This window comes from Mus pahari, chromosome 4 (assembly GCF_900095145.1).
Source record: "Mus pahari chromosome 4, PAHARI_EIJ_v1.1, whole genome shotgun sequence".
In the NCBI taxonomy this organism is placed as follows: Eukaryota; Metazoa; Chordata; class Mammalia; order Rodentia; family Muridae; genus Mus; species Mus pahari.
In genome coordinates this window covers 45,648,126-45,663,710 of record NC_034593.1, presented here as the reverse complement: position 1 = coordinate 45,663,710, position 15,585 = coordinate 45,648,126, and the positions used below count along the sequence as shown (strand labels likewise).

The 15,585-nt window shown below is 45.5% G+C and overlaps 1 long non-coding RNA gene across 1 annotated transcript in view; it reads right to left on the bottom strand.

Annotated features, from left to right (window-relative positions):
• The window catches only part of LOC110319802, a 33,998-nt gene extending 18,619 nt beyond the window's left edge, over positions 1–15,379 (bottom strand). Inside the window, exon 1 of the long non-coding RNA XR_002380428.1 lies at positions 15,198–15,379. This is a non-coding gene — a long non-coding RNA (uncharacterized LOC110319802). The remainder of the gene's footprint in view (positions 1–15,197) is intronic.
• Positions 15,380–15,585: the final 206 nt, after the last annotated feature.

The window sequence follows — 15,585 nt, the reverse complement described above, 5'->3', positions numbered from 1 at the left end:
TGTCTCGATAAAGAAAGAAAGAAAGAAAGAAAGAAAGAAAGAAAGAAAGAAAGAAAGAAAGAAAGAAAGAAAGAAAGAAAGAAAGAAAGAAAGAAAGGAGAGGCAAATGGTAGCCAATGCACTGTGAGTGCAGATACTCCTGAGCCAGGAGCACAGCCGAAGGCAGGCTGAGCTATCGGAGGGGATAAAGGGCCTGAGCAATGAGTCCCTGCGTGTAGAAGGCTATCCATCATCCAAATGAACTGCAACCGAGAAGTCAGCACGGGAGACCACACTGCAGGAACCGGAACTGTCGTGTCCCAGAGAATGACTCTAAGAGACGTTTTCGTGGTGACTCTGATGCCAGGGGTCAGAGGCTGCGACATAGCTTCAGAGTAAAGGCAATCAATGGTTCATTTGGGAAGGAAAATCTGGAGGGAGAAAAAAAAAAAAAAAAAAAAAGAGTCACCAGCTGTGTGGTAATATCATCAAGCAAACCAAGGACAAAGTGCTTATGCATGCTTGGGATTGAAATGGCTTCTGGCTGAAGAAGAGGCTGGGACACTTGTTTCTTCATTCTGCCAGTGACAACTGATATCAGAGGTGGCCCTAGGCACCTCTAGGCCTAAGAATCCAGGTCTACTTACCAGTCCTGTGACCTTGGAGAAGTTGTATAATCTCTCTGAGGTTCTTCTTTTCATCTTTTAAAGGGGAATGATATTTGCCCTAAAGGGCTGTTAGTCTTATATGAGATAAAATATGTGAAATACCCAACCTAGAAGTTCTGGGAATAGTGACAGTGGTGGAGACTATAATTTTAAAGATGAAATCCTTTCTGTGCATCCAGGCTTTCTATCTTAAGTCCTCCACCTTTCAAAGAAGACCGAAAAAGTTCGCCAGAGTAGTTAAGCTGAAGCCATGTCCAATCTCTTTTTCTATGCCAGTCATTCTCTGCACAAGACAATGGGCTGAGTCTGACGGAAACGCTCGACAGTTTCCAGGTCAGAGAGGGGGAGTAATGCTTCCCTGAAGTGCAAAGCAGAGAGGCAGAAGTGCTACCTGAGCTTCATAGTCCATGGCCTGGGGGGGTGAGGGGACAGTAGAGCCATTGCTGGTGTCATGGAAGGAGGAGGTATTTTCTAGAATCAGTGAGTGTGGCACCAGAGAATCTGAGCTTAATTATATCTTTGATAAATCAGATTTTAAGGGAAATTGCAAGTGGCCATGCTCTGCATGGATAAACCTAGTCTAGTACAATTGATCCATAGGATACACTTGACCAAATCAATAAGCCACTGTCTAACTAAGGGAGCAGGCTCTGCAGCAGTGGATGCGGAGCCATTCAAAGGCAGCGGAAGAAAAGCAAATGAACTGGGGCAGACTGAGCCGGAAGCCTGGTGGCACTGGGGCAGACTGAGCCGGAAGCCTGGTGGCAGACTTTGAGAGGAAGTCAGCAGGACCAACTCGGAAAATACCTCAGCTGATAAACTGGTTGCTTTGCAAGCATACAGACCTGAGATGAGATCCCCCAGAATCCCCCCCCACACACACACAAAGTCAGGAATGGTGCCACACATCTGTGATTCCAGTGGGGAGGAGGTAGCGATGGCAGCTAGGTCCCCGGGACTTGCTAACCAGCCAGCCTGGCCTCGTGAGTGAGTGTCCAGCCAACAATAATATGACAGATGGTGCTCCTAAGAAATGACATCCAAGATGCTTTCTGGCTCCTCCATGTCCATGCAAACACGTGCACACATGGACACATGCATAGATATATAAATTAAATTTAAACTCAATTTTTTTTTTTTAAAGGAAGTCAGTATGTGGTGTCATGGCCACCATACAGATGAGGGCTATGAGAGAGCCGGAAGGAGAAATGGAGCTAAAAGAGAAGTAAATACTTCTAACTAAGGGAGAGAGAAATTGGGCAGTCTGAGGAAAGGCAGAGAAAGAAGAAAGAGAGATGGAAAGAGAGGCTGGATGACAGATACGAGAACCAACAAACCTCACTGAGGAGAAAGCAAACCCGGTGGTGGGTGTCTCGTCTTGGGTCTGGACACGGGGCGGCTAAGTTTGAGAGATCTCCGAGAGGAGAGAATGTGGTTGGGCACACAGAGCCCGGAGAGTCTGGAGGAGACAGACCAAAGCTGTCAGCTCTTTACTTCCAAACCTATCAATGTTTTCTTTCTGATGATTTTTTTTTAGCTTTGTTTTTGATTGACACATTTGGATGGTACTGAGATGTTTCGATGCCTCTGTACAATGTGTAGGGATAGTGGAATAATTAGCATATCCATAATGTCAAATCTTTATCATTTCTTTGTTCTAAGAACATTACTACATACCCTCTCTTCTGTTTTGAAACATATGCCGCATTGAGTTACCTACAGCCACTCTGTTGTGCAGGAGAACCAAACATCCCTCCTATCTACTTGAAACGCTGTACCCATCCATGATCGATCCACTTCTCCCATTTCCCGTCTCGCTTATTCCCCACAACCTCTGGTCAACACATTCTATTCGCAACTTCTATTACAAAAAAAAATCCTCAGCATTGCTTTTAACATGAAAACAAAAGCAATCTGTGTCCCTGCTCATCATTCTGCTTTTCTTCCTCTGGGTCATCTAAGTTCTCAGGAAAGGATCACACAGCTTGCGCAGCAGGAAGAGGTGGAATGTTCCAGAGATGCTATGAGGGCTCTCCAATAGGAGTTGGAACTCCCAGTTGAAAGACGTACATTCAGAATATGTTGTTTAGTAGAAAAGACATAGCTGATGTCACCCCACCCATGTGAGAAGGTCTTTGGGGAGAGTGTGTACGGGGACTTAACCTTTGCCCCTGCCTTGGCTCCTTCTGTGATCTTGAGCAACTGACTTAACCTATTTGGACATCTGTTTATAAATTTGCAAACAGTGGAGGCTCAGTTGGATGTGATCCAAGCTTATTTGCAGCACTAACACTCTAAACTCTACAGTTCCACCAACCCATGGTTATTTATACATCGGACTTTCTCAAACCACCCAAAAGGTATCAGCAGCCTTGTCAGGCATGTCAATAATGTTTTATTTATTATATTACTATGAAGGGAATAGATTATTTATCTTCCCTCTTCCCTCGGTACAATTTGTACTTTCCTACAATTCAACATGCACAGTAAAGCTCTCCTCCTCTCAACTCACAAAGCGCTTGATGCCTCTTAGTGTTCTCAGCACATTCTGCTATAACCATAGTATGGTTATTCATAAAAATGCCACATTGTCCAGAACCAATGCTCAAGATGTGCTTGTTTATGTCCTCAACCTACAGTTGGAGAAAATGGAAAACACGAGAGGAGCTTTTTTAATAGGGCTCTCATCCTGTGCTCCGCCAATGCTCCAACTTTCCAACTTTGAATACATGAGCCCAGCTCGTGGCCAAAGACCCCAGTGGTAATTTCTGGAGTGCCTGGGAGTCATGGGACACAAACAAGGAAGGCAGCTGCTGGAAGTATCAAAAGAAAAGGGACAGCAGAAGCTCCTTCCCAGGCGCTGGCTCTAGGTTTGAGATGACATCTAGTTATGCAAAATGGAACAGTACGCTCAGCCAAAGGAGTGATGTCAAATGTCAAGCATTTTTTTTTTTCAGCTGAAAAATAAAGGAGAAAGAGAGAGGCACAGACAGACAGACAGACAGACAGACAGACAGACAGACAGACAGACAGACAGACAAAAAGAGAGGAGAGAGGCTGGGGGGGGGGCTCTATCACCAATTCGATCAAGGAGCTATCCCCTAAGCTGTACTTTCTTGACAGCTGTGTTTTCTAATCAATCATCCCGCAAGACATGTTAACCAAGGACTCAGTGTTCTTTCGACAAGTTTCCATGGCCCACTTAACGTTGGGGGTGCCTCTTGGAGCGCCTGTTTTCTGTTGCTTTTTTCTCAATTCCCCAAAGCAGAGGGGCTCCCTCCTTCAGCCAATTCTCCTGTCAATGCTCCAGGTCTCTATTAATAGTCAACTTCCTACTGTCACCATGTCCTAACCCTGGCACAACGCTGCTCTATCTACTCCCCTACAACACCTCTAAGGGACAATGGCTTCCTTTGTCACCAGTGATCCCTGAGATTGCTGGGGTCAAGAGCCTTTGACTCCTTTCCTCCTCCTGCTACTTCGGCCCTCTTCCTGCTCCTCCCCTTCCCCCAGCCCCCATCCATCTCTACAATCCTCTATAGGGTTGCCCATGTCCCAGAGACCCTTCTTCCACGGTTAAGGCCTCTCCTAGAAGCCCGCAAGAGCCTGCTAGTCTTGATTTCTGGGAGCTAAGTTTTGTTTCTGTGAACTTGCAAGCTAACTTTTACCTCCCCTCTCCCCTAAGTTTATTTACATTTGAACGGTGACTGGATTCAAAGTTTGGGACAAGAGGAAGAACTTTATTCAACTGGGGTCAGGGATGGTGGCTGAGGAGGCCCTGGAAGGGGCTGCCATCACAGGACAGATGACAGACATTGGCCCAAGACCATCTTGGTCACACAGTAGGTACCAGGGCAGAGGCTAACTGCTTGCCCAGCAACTTCCCTGAGGGACAGACAGACAACCACATGGTCCAGGGCTACTTGCTACTGGCTTAAAAACAAAACAAAACAAAACAAAACAAAACAAAACAAAACAAAACCTCACATAGTTAACTCTTGGCGTAGTAGTAAAATGGGAGGCTGTTGAAGGCTCAGAGGTCTGTGGGTGGTGCCAAGAAGTCTTTGTAGCACAGTCCCAGGATGCTGAAAGAAGCCAGAGAGGCCAGCCTTCCAGGAGAAAAAAGCCAAGTCAACATCACCAGGCTGCTAATGCCTCCAGCTCTCGCAGTGACAGGAACAGGATGTTCCACAGCAGCTGCACCCTGGAGCCCATCTCTATCAATCATAGCTTGGAACATCGAGCTTCGGGCTGCAACTAGCTCCTGCTAGGTCTCTCTTTCACCTCCTTGCTAGGCTTTTGTTTTGCTACCAAAAGTCCTAATTGACACTCTGGAAACGAGAATCGCTTCGGGTTTCATCATTGGAGTGGCTTGGTGTACCTCGCGCGTCGGCAACTGTTGGCTGTTGTTTATTCATCCGTCTGGATGACTGGCCTGAGTTCGGGTTGTCACACAGGTCTTCTCCCGACCATCTGACCAGTTGTTTATCTTCCCAGCTTTGTGACAGTTGGCAGTCGCCCATCTTTGGCTCCCTTTAACCTCCCACAAGAAATCCAGCCTTTAACTGGGTGTTTCTTCCTTCGGTGCTGTGGAAATCAACTTGAAAGGAACTTACAGTGACTGCCCTGCCTTTTGTCACCTGTCCCTTCTTGGGCAGACGCCTGCACATCTACTCTTGCCCTATCTGTGTTCTCTCCCGAATCAAGTTTTCCAAGGATCACCACAAGGATCAACTACATAAGGAATACCCCCAACAGGATTTCTCCCACAGATTAGGAGACTTTTCCTCAGTTTACGTTTCAGCAAAGATAGACCCAATTTTCAACTTAACCTTCTGGGCTGACAATGAAGATTCACCATGGACTTCTCACAGACCCACCCACTCCTTTCTCTACCCCACTCCCCAACCTCTCTAGTTTGCCTTTTCTATGAAGTCATATTTGCCTTCTAAGTGGCAATTCAGTGTTTTCGGGAAGCTTCTGTGATTTGATGTGGTCTTCTCTCTGCCGTGTATCCTTCTTCTTTGGTTCCATTCAGCTGCTTCTGGTGTCCACCTAATTCCTAATCTCACCTTCCCTGAGATACACAGTGTTGGTAGTGGGGGGGGGGGGTGGTAAAGGTGATGATGATGATAATGATGGTGGTAACGGCAACAAATTAACATCTGTTAACTGTTAACAAGACACTTGATGCAGAAGGCTCACCAGGTCCTCCAGCTGCAGCGTCTTTTAGGTTCTCCAAGCTTTTACCTAAGATAGTCACTACAGATCCTAAGAGAGCTTAAACGGCCAATCTGGTTGATGCCGATGTATTTACCTGTTCTTTGTGGTAAATTCCTTTATCTGCAATTCCCCTGTATCTATGACTATAATTCTGGACCCTGACACATTTGACTTTGCTTTTAAATCAAAAAGTACTATTTCGTTTTTAAAGCTCCATGGTTCTGTAACAATCTCTGGATTTTCAGTGGTGAATCAAGAGAGCAGTTTGGGATAAGGATGATGCCGGTGTTTAAGTCTTGCCTCCACAAATTGCGCTCCCCTACTTAACAAAGGACTGACGTTCTGATAGATTCATAGTGAGCGGAAAACATCATTAAGTCACAAATGCACTTGGGATCCCTAATGCACCAAATGCTCCTGCTTAGCCACACAGCACATTCGAGTGTCAATGTTTCTCTCCCTCATGATGCCAGGGGTCACTGGGGCCTGAGGTTCATTGCCTCTACCCAGCATCTACCGAAGGTCTGTTGCTTTTGAAACATCATAACATACTAAAATTGTAAGCCAAACTATCATAAAGTTGGGGGCTTCTAAACGCTTTGTGATCCTAGGTGTGTTTTCTTACGAATCGGCGCCTCAGTTTCCTTGTTCATGAAATAAAGATAATACAGACGGCACAGAGTCTGAGGACCACAGGAAGTGACGTGTGCAAACAACACCGTGCTCAGGGTCTAGTGGCTGCTACACCGCCTTCTCCTTCCTGCGATGATGTCTGTTCCCAGGGTAGTGGGAGGGCAGGAGAATACGGATGACTTTGTCATCATGCCTTCCCAATGCAAGTGAACCATGGGAAAGTTCTCCACATCATAAAATGGGAAGAAATAACCGCGTCTGCAGCTCACAGCTGCTATCCTTCTGCCCCCAAACTGCAGATCAAACTCTTACCTCATATTCTACTCCTCCAGCATGACTCTGTCTGGGAAGCTCTATAGTATTTTGTCTCCTGCCTTGTTTATCAGGTTCAATGCCTTCTTGGCTTAAGAACACCCAGTAGTGGTAGACCCTTAGGCAAGATTTAGAGTAGTCATGGCCCTGCAACATCACCTGGAAACTAGACAGAAATGCGGATTCTCAGGTTGAAGAGATGGCTCAAGTGTTTACCAATGACATCTTGAACCACTGGATCTTTTCTCTTCTGGCACATATACCGACTTCCACATTACCCACTTAGTAACTGTAGGTAAAAACTAGGGCTTTCTCCAAGGGGGACCTGAGGTCAGTCTCCGGAACCCACATTAAAAAGGCAGCGTGAAACCACTCTGGAACAGCTTAGCAATTCCTCAGAAAATTGGACATAGTACTACCTGAGGACCCAGCAATACCACTCCTGGGCATGTACCCAGAAGATGCTCCAACATGTAATAAGGATACATGTTCTACTATGTTCATAGCAGCCTTATTTATAATAGCCAGGAGCTGGAAAGAACCTAGATGTCCAACAGAGGAATGGGTACAGAAAATGTGGTACATTTACACAATGGAGTACTACTCAGCTATTAAAAACAATGAATTCATGAAATTCCTAGGCAAATGGGTGCAACTAGAAAATATCATCCCGAGTGAGGTAACCCAATCACAAAAGAACACATGATATCCACTCACTGATAAGTGGATATTAGCTCAGAAGCTTGGAATACCCAAGATACAATTCACAGACCACATGAAGCTCAAGAAGAAGGAAGACCAAAGTGTGAATTCTTCGGTCCTTCTTAGAAGGGGTAACAAAATCCCCATGGGAGGAGACACAGAGACAAAGTGTGGAGCAGAGACTGAAAGAAAGGCCATCCAGAGACTGCCCCACCTGGCAATCCATCCCATATACAGTCACCAAACCCAGACACTATTGCAGATGCCAAGAAGTCCATGCTGACAGGAGCCTGGTATAGCTGTCTCCTGAGAGTCTGCCAGCGCCTGACAAATACAGAGGTGGATGCTCTCAACCAACCAGTGGACTGAGCACAGGATCCCCAATGGAGGAGCTAGAGAAAGGACCAAAGGAGTTGAAGGAGCTTGTAGCCCCATAGGAGGAATAACATTATGAACCAACCAGTACCCCCAGAGCTCCCAGGGACTAAACCACCAACCAAAGAGTACACATGGAGGGACCTGTGGCTCCAGCTGCATATGTAGCAGAAGATGGCCTTGTTGGTCATCAACGGGAGGAGAGGCCCTTGGTCTTGAGAAGGCTTGATGCCCCAGTGTAGGGGAATTCCAGGATAGGGAAACAAGAGTGGGTGGGTTGGTGAGCAGGGGGAGGGGGGGATGGGATAGGTTGTTTTTGGAGGGGAAACCAGGAAAAGGCATAACATTAGAAATGTAAATAAAGAAAATATCTAATTAAAAAAAAAAAAAAAAAAAAAAAGGCAGCATGGTGGTCCATGTCCGTAATCTCAACACTAGGAAAGTAGAGACACAAAGACCTTTGGGACAAGCTAACCTAGCCTACCTGGTACAGTGAGAGACCTTGTCCTAAACACGTACATACCAAGAAAGAAAAGAATGAATGATTTCATTAACTGTGGATTCTTATTCTAACCCAGTACATAGGAAAGGCTGTATGTGAACCCCTGAAATCTGTGGATTCTGGTTGGTTGGTTGGTTGGTTGGTTTTTGGATTTTTTTTTTTTTGTGATGATTTTTGGTTTTGTTTTAAATGTATTTGAGTACACTGCCACTGTCTTCAAACACACCAGAAGAGGACATCAGATCCCATTGTAGATGGTTGTGAGCCACCATTTTGTTGTTGAGACATGAACTCAGGATCTACGGAAGAACAGTCAGTGCTCTTAACCTCTGAGCTCTCTCTCCAGCCATGAAATCTGTGTTTTAAGACGCCCTCCTATACAGTGGAGAATGGTCAAAGAAATATGCACACGCAAGGTACACACACACACACACACACATACACACACACATATTACTTAAAAGCCCTCTGGGTGACCCTCATGAAGGCTTGAGAACACCTGTCTGAGGCGAAGACAAGGAACACAGTCATGTGGCAGCAGAGAGCCTGGTCCCCAGCAGCTCACTGCTCGTACCTGTCCTTGTAAAGCCATTGATCATGGAGTTGCTTCACCACACAGCTCGTTCCAGTCAAACATTCTTCTCAGACAGCCTCCCTCCCACTCACTCCTCAGCTCTGGCCCCCAGGAACCAACACAGAGAAAGGCAGACAACTGAGACCAAACCCGGGAGGCCCTGCTGTCGCTCAGACAGATGTCCCCTACAGGATACTCTGCTTGTCATCCTGAGATGCGAAGCACATCCAACGCGTGCGCACCTGGCTTCTTCAGAGCAGAGCACACCAAGGTGTAACCACATCAACCCACACTTTCCCACGTAAAGCTGTGTCTCCCACAGTCCCAAGAGCTCTGGTAACCAAGCAGCTGAGATGACTGAGCCAATTCAGCAAAAAGTATGGGAGGGGCCGGAGCTTTGAATTCAGGCTGTAGTTAACAGCCCCAAAGACACAAGCCCAGGACCTTTATTCCTTATCGAGTATCATGCCTTCAATATTTTTGCATTCTCCAAAATTCATGTTGAGTTTAACCCCCTCGCCCCCAAATTCAACCATCTTCAGGACAGTAATATTGAGGGGAGGGGGCTTCCGGGAGGTGATTGGAACATAGAAGCTGCTCCTTCTGTTGAGATCATGAACAAGATTAAAGCTAGCTCCAGCTGGTGACCCCTTGCAAATGAAAATTTAGTTTTCTTCAAGGGAGTCTCACTGCAGAAATAAAAGGCTCTTTAAGGGTGGGCTGGACGCCCACGGCCAAGAGCAAACAAACTCAACGGCAACTTTGAAGGTTCTTTGTCTCATAATGTATCAAGGCTTTTCATTTTTTATTTAAACCCTCTCTCTCTCTCTCTCTCTCTCTCTCTCTCTCTCTCTCTCTCTCTCTCTCTCTCTCTCTCCTCTACGTGTCCTTTGAGTGTAGGTTCCAGTTTTGTGTTCTTATGAGGTTCCTGAGTGTGCAAACGAGTCGGTCTTGTCATTTGTTATTTCCAGGGTCTCTTCTTGGGCTGTTTTCCTTCTGTATGCTTAGATTGTCCTATTTCAGTGTGCTAGGTTTTATTTTCTCTTATTATATTTGATTTTAATCTCATTTTATTATAATCCCTTAGAAGCCTGTTGGTTTTCTAAGAAGAGACAGAAAAGAGGTGGCTCTGAAAGGGAGACGACGTGGGGAGGGACCAGGAGGCACAGAGGGAACGTAATCAAAGTATTTTATGTGAGGAAAAAAATATGTTTTAAATAATAAAATATAATTGTAAAAGACAGGATTAAAGATCTTGTAAGTCAGGTTTGATCTCCCATCCTCCTGCCTCTGCCATGTGAATGTAGAGCTAGGAGACCCACAACGAACCTCAAAACCCTGATACGGACTCCCCATTCTCCAGGGCTGAGAAAATAATGACTCTATGGTATTCTGTCATCGCAGCCCAAATGGACAAAGGCATTGAGATGGTGGACGTCTCTTCACCCTAAATCCAGTGACTCAACCATCAGCAGCCTCATGTTCCTTCCTGCTTCTAACCGGAGCAGTTAAAGCCTCATCTTCTTCTTCAACCACTGCGCCTGACGCCTGACCCACCCCCATCACACGAGGCCTCACCTCACCACATGTAGGAGGAAGCAATGCCTACCCACCGTCACTGAGTGTGTAGCTCAGAAGACTGTATTCGGCTAGAAAGGGTGAGGAGGCCCAAGGAGATTCCAAGAGGATTGTGGGAATGCTGTTTGAGTTCTGGGAGGAGTGAGAGCATTGTATCAGGAAACGTGAGCGAAAAGTCAAGCTGAGTTTTTCCCCTGGTGCCATTTCTCGTTCACGCAGAGTCTCTGTCCTTGCTGGCTCCGTGAGCCACCAGAATCCTTCCAGTTAGTTAAATGATCGTGAGCATGTTTGTCTGATCTGGGGAGAACCAGGTGGGTAGCCCATTCTTAGAAGCCCGCACCACCCCCAGCTCCCCGCAAAGGTCCCCTCACATCCTTTATGCCATCATCACGATAACCTTCCTCCGAGTGTGTTCTACATCACTTGCACAGAGCCAGGTAGCACACAGAAACGCCAGAGAGGAGGATTTGCCTTCAAACAGCACTTGGAGCACCCTCAGCCCTGACTTTAATTCATCTCCAAGTATCTTATAATACTTAATACAACATAATGCTGTATGCTGTTGTAGTCTATTGTTAAGCAAATTATTCTTTAAAATGTAACTATATTTATTTGGATCTCCTAATACAGAAACTGCAGACATACAAGGAAGACAGTCGTCTTTTTACACTATGATGGAGGAACAACTTATAAAACACCACTACCACCATTCCTTGAATCATATCCCCCAAATACCACTTGTTAAAATATGATTGGCAGACTGTTCCATAAGGTTTCCATAGAATACTGGACTTTGAAATGACATGTGTCTATGTGGCTAAAAGGACCACAATAACCAGTCCCTTACAAACCCACAGGCCATTGTGCTGAAAGGTTCACGACCTCAGCATGACTGTCACTCCCCATGAATAGACTGGAGCACGGAGGGAAAAGAGACATATTTTCAAGGGCTTGTCAATATGAGATCCAAGTTTTTCCTTCCTGGTGGCCTTTGAGAGCAAGCCAGCTGCCCAAGCAAAAGAGCCATTGGCTTCTCACTGGGGCCTATGGTGCAGGCCACGTGGTGGGCGGGCGCTTTTTTCCTGCTCGGATGGAAGGGCTACTCTTACATCAATGGCATAAAAGAAACCTTATTCATAGGAAGCATCCAAAATAGAAGTGTTGCTGTAAAAGTAATTAGACTTGGGTTTAAGCAGATCAGTCTCTCATTAAGAGTTTCCTTCAAAGGCTTTTTTTTACAGGCTTACGGCTCGACTCTAATCTCCGCCGTCAGCTGTGCAACACAGAGACGTTCATTCACACGCCAAGACTCCTGCACCCAGGCTCCGCCGGCAGAACCCAGTAAAGGCTTCACTGTACACAAGTATAAATGATCCGCTTGTCGCCACCGCCAACCCCTCAGAGAAAACGGAGAGCCTGAAGATCAAAGTCAACTGTGACACAGATTTCTATTTCTAGAAGAAAACTCTAGTCACGCGCAGGCATTTGGCTGGTTATTCTCAGTAGCCTGGGATGCCCCCGAGACTCCCCTCGCTGTAAATTTCAGCACTTTGTGAATATTTACTAGGTACCCCGCTCTGTTCCAGCTTAGTGGAAACAGACAGTTAAGACACACGCCACTCACGGTCTTACCCCGGTTCCTCCGTACGCATCTGCCTAGGCACTCCACTACAGCTCTGTGCCATGCAGTGAGGGGGCACAGGCTCCATCCAGAACCATAGAACTGGAAGCAGGGTCTGAACCTCTCAGCACAAACCAGGACTCTTCACATGACTGTATGATCTTTACACAATCATCAAATGATTCTTATACACAGACTCCTAAATCTGTCCTTCCATTCTGATTAGGTGTCAAACACAGGCCTTGAGAGCAACAGTCCATCTCCTATGGGAAGAGTCTGACATCCATTCTCCACAAAGTCTTCCTTTGTCTGTTGGTTTTGGTAAAGGAAAACTTCCCATGTGAAGAGCCCACCTTTCTCAAGGCTCACAATAATCTCCCCGTCTACCCTCCTAATGTGAGCAAGAATCACAGTAAAGTCAGACATAGCTTTGAGTCTCATTTTCATAACTGTATGTGATAAGGTATGAAAATATAAGCCATCTAACTGGGCCTTTGTTTCCTCATTTGTGAGATGGATGGAGTTGTGGGCTGCATCCTTCATTCTGAAATGTTTGGATTTTTTTTTTTTTTAAAGCAGGGTCTTACTACATAGCTCCAGCTGGCCCTAAACTCACCAAAAGTATACCTTGTTTTGTATTTTTCTTAAATTTAACCCTTTTATATGTGCAATGAGTCATATTGGGAGGGGATACACACCAAAATATGAAGTGTCATTTATCCCTTACCCAATGTCACTACTGTGGCTTGTCACATAATGCCCAGTGTAGAGTTTTGCATCCATGACACCGTACCAGTGCTCAAAGAGGTCTAGACTTTGGAGAGCTCTGAATTTCAGATTTTCAGATGAGAAATGTTCAACTTGAAATAATTTTACTGGGAGGACAGGATCAGTAGATGGTATGAAATAATGCACCAGAGAATACAGATACGATTGGCATAAAACAGTATGTGTTCAGTAACTCTTCCTGTGGTTATCCATGCCACTGGTGGGACTTTCAGAATGATGGGCAGAAAAGACAGGGATGAACCTCACAGAATTCACAGCAACCTGGTCTTTCGCTCAAGCGCCCTCAAATACTATACAATGTAGGCACCTAGCAAGTAGACAGTGACACCCTTCTAAACAGCAAATGTCCTGAAATGTATACACCTCACAAGCAGACAATACACCTCTAAACTGGACAGTAGGAGCTAGAAAACACGAGAAACTATTATTTGTGCCTTTGTGAGGAAAGGTGAACAAGGGATGGATACTTTAAAATAGTTCTAACAATGAGTCTATAGAGCTCATACAAGTATGCTGTACCTAAAACTAGCCAGATATTGATTGAGAAATCTGCATTCAGACTATAGTTCTCAATTAACAAATAGATATTCAGATCCTTTTATGAAGTGGGGGATTGAGGCAGGGTCTCTCTACAAAGCCATAGTTGTCCTAGAACTCACCATGTAGACCGGGCTAGCCTCAAACTCACAGCCTGCCACTGCCATCCAAGTGATGGTATTAAGGTGGGCATCATCATGCCCAGTGACATTTCTAGCCTTAAAGCATCAATCTAATCTATAATTTTGTTTCCAAAATCCTTACCCAAACTGAAATTTTCCAGGAGGCATTTAATACATAGGTTTAGTAAACAGTTCAAATGGAGCCGGTAAAGTTGGCAACTTAAAATACAGAGTACCCCAGTTAAATCTGGAGTTTAAATAATATGGAAGTAAGTTTTTATTATAAATATGCCCCTATGTAATATTTGGCAACCCTAACAAAACATGATTTTTTTTTTTTCACCTAAGCTCTAGACTTTAATTCAATAGCTTTGGGGGGGAAAAAACTGATTAGTTATAAACATCGTAAGTAAAGAAAATTAATAAAATTGCAAGTGGCGGGTAAATAGTAATTAAGCCAGCCCATTCGCCCCAGTCGAATTAGAGCTGGGCTTTTTGCTTTCCTTTGTTTCAAACACTAGTTTGGGTTCCTTTTCTGTGTCGAGAGACTGCTGGGTAATCGGTACCTTGCTTGTGCTGGGCTGGGCTGTGCTCCCACGAGAGAGATGAACAGAGGAAAAGCTAAATCAAGAGAAATAAGTTGTTGAGACCAAGTGCCAAGGTTCATTCTGTAATCTGGACCCAAGGTTCAACCTTACTTTCCCAATGAAGAAGCCCTGGCCCTGACCTTTGCTGCTGAGTTCCTGAGAATGGAGAACACACGCACACACACACACACACACACACATACACACACACACACATACACACACACACACACACACATACACACACACACATACACACACACATACACGCAGATACACACACACACACACATACACACACACATACATATTCACACCACACACACACACACACACACATTCATGCCACACACAACACACAAACATGCACACAGCCTCACACTTCATTTCATGCTCTTAAGTCTAACTTAAGATTGGTAAAATGCTTTTCACTTTGAATTCAAGTATGCTTTGATGGTGTTAATTTTTTTTTTTTTTTTCATCTTTGAACTGCCAAACCGTCTCCCGGGAGAAAGATTAAGTAGTTGTTTGGACGCTAGCTAGTTTGAGGGTGTTGTTGCTGTTGTGGTTGGATTTGTTTGTTTGAGGTCACTTCACTTTGCTGTATCGATGCCGTTTCACCTTTCTGCCACTGTCACGGATGCTCATACAAGTTGTGGGCCCTCCCAAGTCGGTAGGTCACAGAATTAGAAAATTATTCCACTGGGAAGGAAACCACTGAAGTGACCACAGGGAGACTAAACACAGGGTGTGAGGCAGAGCAGCAGCCTTGAACTCGGAAGGCAGGACTTATGACTCCATCTGGCAAGCGCGCTGCGTGGCACTGGATACTTCCATCCTCTAACTGGCCCACGTCTCTGTGTAGTCCAGAATCCTGGGCTTCTCAGGCTAATCGCCTGCACTCAGATCTTCCGCCTTTTGCTGACGGGTGTTTTCAGACTGTCTTTCCATACTTTCTGTTTCTGGAACAAATCACATGAATGGTGCACACTCACCTCTCACTCCCCACAGGACCCTTCGAGACAACTTTGAAAACGACTGTCAAGCGGCTTAGAAGATCAAGAGCTGCATGTCCAGAGACAGAAGGCGGGTCTACACAACCCTATCCAATGAGGAGCCACGGTGCTGGAAGGAGAAGAGCAGGGACGCTTTTCTGGCAGCTTGGGCTTTGGCCTCTGAAAACTGCTTAGGCTTGGAAACTTCGTTGGCGACGATCTGGAGGGAAGGTCAGGACACTGTGTCCTGTGAGCAAAAAGGAACTGGCCAAAAAGACATCAAGCATGGCAGTCCCTGTCCACCTTCCAATGTGAGAGGCTTTTCTGCAGGTCTGTCACACTACAACGCATGACGAGATCATAATTTGAGGTCCGCCTTCTCTCAGGC